Source organism: Sceloporus undulatus, chromosome 4, assembly GCF_019175285.1.
Source record: "Sceloporus undulatus isolate JIND9_A2432 ecotype Alabama chromosome 4, SceUnd_v1.1, whole genome shotgun sequence".
Lineage (NCBI taxonomy): Eukaryota > Metazoa > Chordata > Lepidosauria > Squamata > Phrynosomatidae > Sceloporus > Sceloporus undulatus.
Genome location: NC_056525.1, coordinates 49010310 through 49015963, shown reverse-complemented (window position 1 = coordinate 49015963; position 5654 = coordinate 49010310).

Sequence of the window (5654 nt, the reverse complement as noted above, 5' to 3'; positions counted from 1 at the left end):
CCATAAGTTCTACATTATCAAATCCTGATCAGCTAATTCTTTAGGACTGCAATCCTACATAGGCTTATATTGCAATAAGGTCTGTTGATCACAGTGAGACAGAGGGGGTCATCTCTTTATTAAAACTGAATGCACTCCCTCGGAGGGTGATAGAGTCTCCTTCCTTGGAGGTCTTTAAACAGAGGCTGGATGGCCATCTGTCAGGGATGCTTTGATTTGGATTTCCTGCATGGCAGGGGGTTGGACTGGATGGCCCTAGTGGTCTCTTCCAACTCTATGATTCTATGATTCTATGATTCTAAGTATTTAATAGATATCCCTTTCCCTAGAAGTGTGTTGTAGAAAATTTTATTTGCTTGCAACCTATATATTTATATATTTTCAGTACAGAGTCAGCATTGCATGTTGGACTGCAATTCTGGTGACCAGTGTTCAATTCCTAGCTTGGCCACAAACTCACTGGATAACCTTGGGCAAGTCACATGCTCTCAGCCTCAGGGGAAGGCAATGGCAAACCTCCTCTGAACATGCCAAGAAACCCCCATGATAGATTCACCTTAAGGTTGCCATAAGTTGGAAATGACTTGAAGGCACACAACAAATGTTCAGTACAACAATTACAAAGAAAGATCTAGGCGGGATACAGACCGCCACTTTGAGGCGGTCTCCCGCCGGCGCCATTTGCTCTGCGCGGGAGCCGCAGCAGCCAAACCGCGCGGCTCCCGCGTGGAGCAAAAAAGAAGCTCCATTTTGGAGCTTCTTTTTGTGGCGCCTCTATGATGTCGCGAGGCGCCCCTGGCGCATTCGCGACATCATAGGCGCCGCGGCACGTCTGGACGCTATGCGTCCAGTACGTAAAGATGGCGGCGCCCATGTGGAAGGGGCGCCGCCATCTTGTACGTATTGTATACGTACTAGGGTTAGGGGGGTGCGGAAGCACCGCCCCTTCCTAACCCTAGTACGTATACAATACGTACTATATGGCAGTTTGTATCCCGCCCTAGTGTTTTATTACATTGGTTGGCTAAGGGACCGAACAGACAGACCAAAATAAAATTGCTTCGGTCACTTTGGAAGTATGCTGTTTAAATGACGCACACATCTTAAGAGGCCAGAAACGTGGCTTAGGTGCGGCTTCTGGTCTCTTAGGAAGCATGTAGCATTTAAACATCATACCTCCAAAGTGACCCGGAGCAGCTTTATTTTGGCCTGTCTGTTTGGGCCCTGAGATCAGGAAGGTCTAGGTTCTAATTGCCACCTCGTAGCCTAATCTACATTGTAGAATTGTTGTGAAGATATTGTTTTTAGGGAGAAAGATTGGGGATGCAGTCTTCAGGTTCTTGGAGAAACGTAGGATAAAGATATGTAACTGACATTATTAAAAGTTGGCTATATGTTTTCAGACATAGCATACATCCATTCGGAGCCAGTATGTTGTAGTGATTTGGGTGTTGAACTATGACCCTGGAGACCAAGGTTCAAATCCCCACTCAGCTCTAGAAATTTGGATGCTTCAAAGTTTCATATTCATTTGTATATCTTTACTCTGTATGATCTTGTCTAATTCTTTCATACCTGCCCTTCTCATTCCTAGTCTTCTTCTGATTTCTCCATTCTTGATTCCATTCAATGTTTGATATGGGAACTCTTTTACTATTTCAATTTCCTCATTATGTATCTCTTCCTTGGTTATTATTTTTGTTCTCTTTATGTTCATCATTAAGCCTGGCTTCGCACTTTCATCTTTGACCTTGTTAGTAATTGTTATTGTTAGTAATTGTTACAAGTCTGTGATGTTTTCCACTAGCAGTATGGTGTCACTTAAAGATTGTTGATATTCCTTCCTCCTATCTTCACTCCTCCTTCTGAATCTAATCCTGCTCTTCTTATGATGTTCTTTGTGAACAGGTTAAACAAATAGGGTGATAGAATGTAGCCATAAAATCATAGAGTTGGAAGAGACCACAAGGCCCATCCAATCCAACCCCCTGCTATGCAGGAACTCTCAATCAAAGCATCCCCAACAGATGGCCATCCAGTCTCTGCTTAAAAACCTCTAAGGAAGGAGATTCCACTACACTCCGAGGGAGTGTGTTCCACCGTTGAACAGCCCTTACTGTCAGGAAGTTCCTCCTAATGTTGAGGTGGAATCTCTTTTCCTGGAGCTTGCATCCATTGTTCCAGGTCCTGTTCTCTGGAGCAGCAGAAAACAAGCTTGCTCCATCCTCAGTGTGACACCCCTTGAAATACTTAAATAGGGCTATCATATCACCTCTTAGCTGTCTCTTCTCCAGGCTAAACATACCCAGCTCCATAAGTCTTTCCTCGTAAGGCATGATTTCCAGATCCTTCACCATTTTGATCACTCTCTTCTGGATATGCTCCAGTTTGTCAATATCATTTTTAAACTGTGGTATCTAGAAATGGACACACTATTCCAGGTGAGGCATGACCAAAGCAGAATAGAGTGGCGCTATTACTTCCCTTGTCTAGACACTATACTTCTATTGATGCAGCCTAAAATCTCATTGGCCTATTCAGCTGCAGCATCACACTGTTGACTCATGCTCAACTTGTAGTCTACTAGGACTCCTAGATCCCTTGCACATGTAGTCTTATTAAGCCAGGTGTCCCCCATCCTTTATCTATGCATTTCATTTTTCCACCCTAAGTGCAGTACCTTACATTTCTCCATGTTGCATTTCATTTTGTTAGCTTTGGCTCAGCTTTCTAGTCTTTTCAGGTCATCTTGAATTTTGATCCTGTCCTCTGGGATATTTGCTATCCCTCCTAATTTGGTGTCATCTGCAAATTTGATAAGTATGCCCCCAATTCTGTCATCCAAGTCATTGATAAAAATGTTGAATAGCACTGGGCCCAGGACAGAGCCCTGTGGGATCCCACTGGTCACTTCTCTCCAGGATGAAAAGGAGCCATTGTTGAGCAAATCCATGTAACAGTTGCCTTGTCTAGCCCACATTTTACAAGCTTGTCTGCAAGAATATCATGGGGGACCTTGTCAAAGGTTTTATTGAAATCGAGATATGCTATATCTACAGCATTCCTTTTGTCTACCAAGCTGGTAATTTTATAAAAAAAAAAGGAGATCAGATTAGTTTGGCATGACTTGTTTCTCCTAAACCCATGTTGATTTTTTTTGTAATAATGACATTGCTTCCCAAATGTTCACAGACTCTCTGTTTAATTATCAGGTCTTGAATCTTTCCTGGTATTGACACAGAAGTGTTTCTGTGATCTTAGAAGCAATGGGACCAGAAATAACATGAAATTGCCAAAGAAACATTAATTAATATGTCATTTGTACATTGATGAGCGGCTGAAAAACAGCTAGAATCCCTACCTCACAAAAATATGGAGAGGAGATATTTAAAAAATATTATTAGCAGATAATGGGGGGATGATGGAAAAGATCCTGATTAGTTTTCAACATGGACTTTGAAATCCCACATTCAAACATAAGATAAATAATGTTTGACACTTTAGTTCCATGGATGAAATATACATGAAACCAAAGTCACTATTTAAAATCATGTGAACCTTTTTACAAATACAAATAACTGTGTGGAATGGGTATCCTGCTCAGGCCAGGGAGGGGGATTTAACTTCTTCCATAAAGGATTAAACTAGCCCTTTTCCTGAACCCCTAAGCTTGATCCTCCCACTACAGAGCTCCTGTATTTTGTATTTACAAATGGATTGACCCAGCTTTAAGTAATGCTATTGGCTCAGCATTTTACTGAAGCTATATAAAAACACTGCTCACTTAAAGCAGTCAAATCATGTATTATACAGGTGATCTGCCTTTCTATAGGAAACAAAAAAGAATGAATGCAGTCCTGTAGCTTTCAAGGGGGTTGCCATCACATTTAAGGCAGAAATGCAATTCTCCTTTGCTGCCAAAAATGGTGTCATGACTTAGAGGGCCTATCAGGAATTGCTTTCGTTCTCTACCAAATAACCATCCCTCTAGTTTAAGAGTTGGCAACTATGGTTTTTGGTTTTTTGTGGGGGGGGGGGGGGTTGGCATACACCAACTCTAGCCAGTGTAGCAAATGATGAGAAATTATGGCAATTGTAGTTACAAAACAAATGCATGTTCTCAGCTATCTCTCATCTCCAGTGTTTCTTTGCTGGCTGTTGGGAAAGAGGGATCGGGATCATCATCATCATCTGCATGGTCCAGTTTTCTATATTTCAAAGCTTGTTGTTATTTTTTGTGTACAAGTCATTTCCAATTTGTGGCGACTCTAAGCCTTTTCTTGGCAAGATTTATTCAGATGGGGCTTGCTTTTGCCTTCCTCTGAGGTTGAGAGAGTATGACTTGCCCAAGTGAGTTTACATGGCCAAGCTGGAATTCAAACCCTGGTCCCCAGAGTCTAGTTCATCACTCAGATCATCACCTAACAAAGTTACCCTTCTAGTTTAAGATGCAGTCTTTACATATTTCTGATATAAGGTTGCAAGGAATTAAGTACTGATAGGGATTAACATAAGTTCTCATAATCAGCAGTATGTAAATGTAATGAATAATGCCGATTAAATAAACAAATGAAAGTAGGTAAACTAGTTTGACACGGCTCAACTATGTGTGAAAGTGACAGTGTAAGTGGAGAGTAAAAACATCACTTATACTCTCTCCTGATAACATGTGCAGCATTTATAATTAATCAACAAAGAATGTATTTAGTTTGGTGATAGTCCTTTTTTTACATATATTCTTATAAAATCAGTAATAAATTGTTTGGGAAGGTATTTTCTTCTTGCTTTGACTTAGAAACAAATCTGAATCTATGGGAAATTCTATGCAAGGTGATACTTATTATTCTCATAGTTTCTTTTATTGTGATTCACTGGAACATAATACATAGAAATGGGTGTGCTTCCCTAAGAAAGAAGAAAAGTTTTATTTTACTCATAGTTTATTTAACATCAAAGTAAACTTCCAGATGAACAGTCCTTGTGCTACCAATCAAAGCTTTTTCCATCTTACAAGATTTTATGTAGCAAGAGGAAAGCCAGGAGAAAAACACTCATAAACAGTTCATCCTCACTTTTCAGATCTGATGTGTTATAATCAGAGATGAGCAACATAAATCATACTGGAGATAACTGGTTGGACACAATCAGTCTTAAAACAATAAAATCAGTAAAAAGAAACACCATTAGCAGACACATTCAAGTAAAGTAATCTCTGTATCAATGACAAGAAATCTTTGGCCTCTCAGAAGTATTAGACTTTACTCCCAGAAGTGCCAAGCAGCATGGTCAATGATATGTTTGTGGGAGTGCTACTCCTAAACATCTCAAAGGTCAAAGTTGCCTCTACTTTGCTCCATGGTTAGTAACTTGTAGTTTGTAAAAGCATGCAGCTACTGCAGCATTTTTCCTGCCCCAACCTATACCCAATGTTTGGGGGGGGCGGAACCAATTGCACTCTTGAAAGTTTTTGGGGGACATTACTGGACATCTAAGGGGCTATTTGGGGGTGAAAGGGGAAATAGTTTTTGAATACCAAATGTCCTTTCTCTGACTCAAACCTTTACTATTCAGAGACAAGTGCAAAATGCTGGTTGAAGCAAGTGGACATGTATTAGTGTTTGTGGCAAACAAAAAGTACACCAGTAACAGCATGC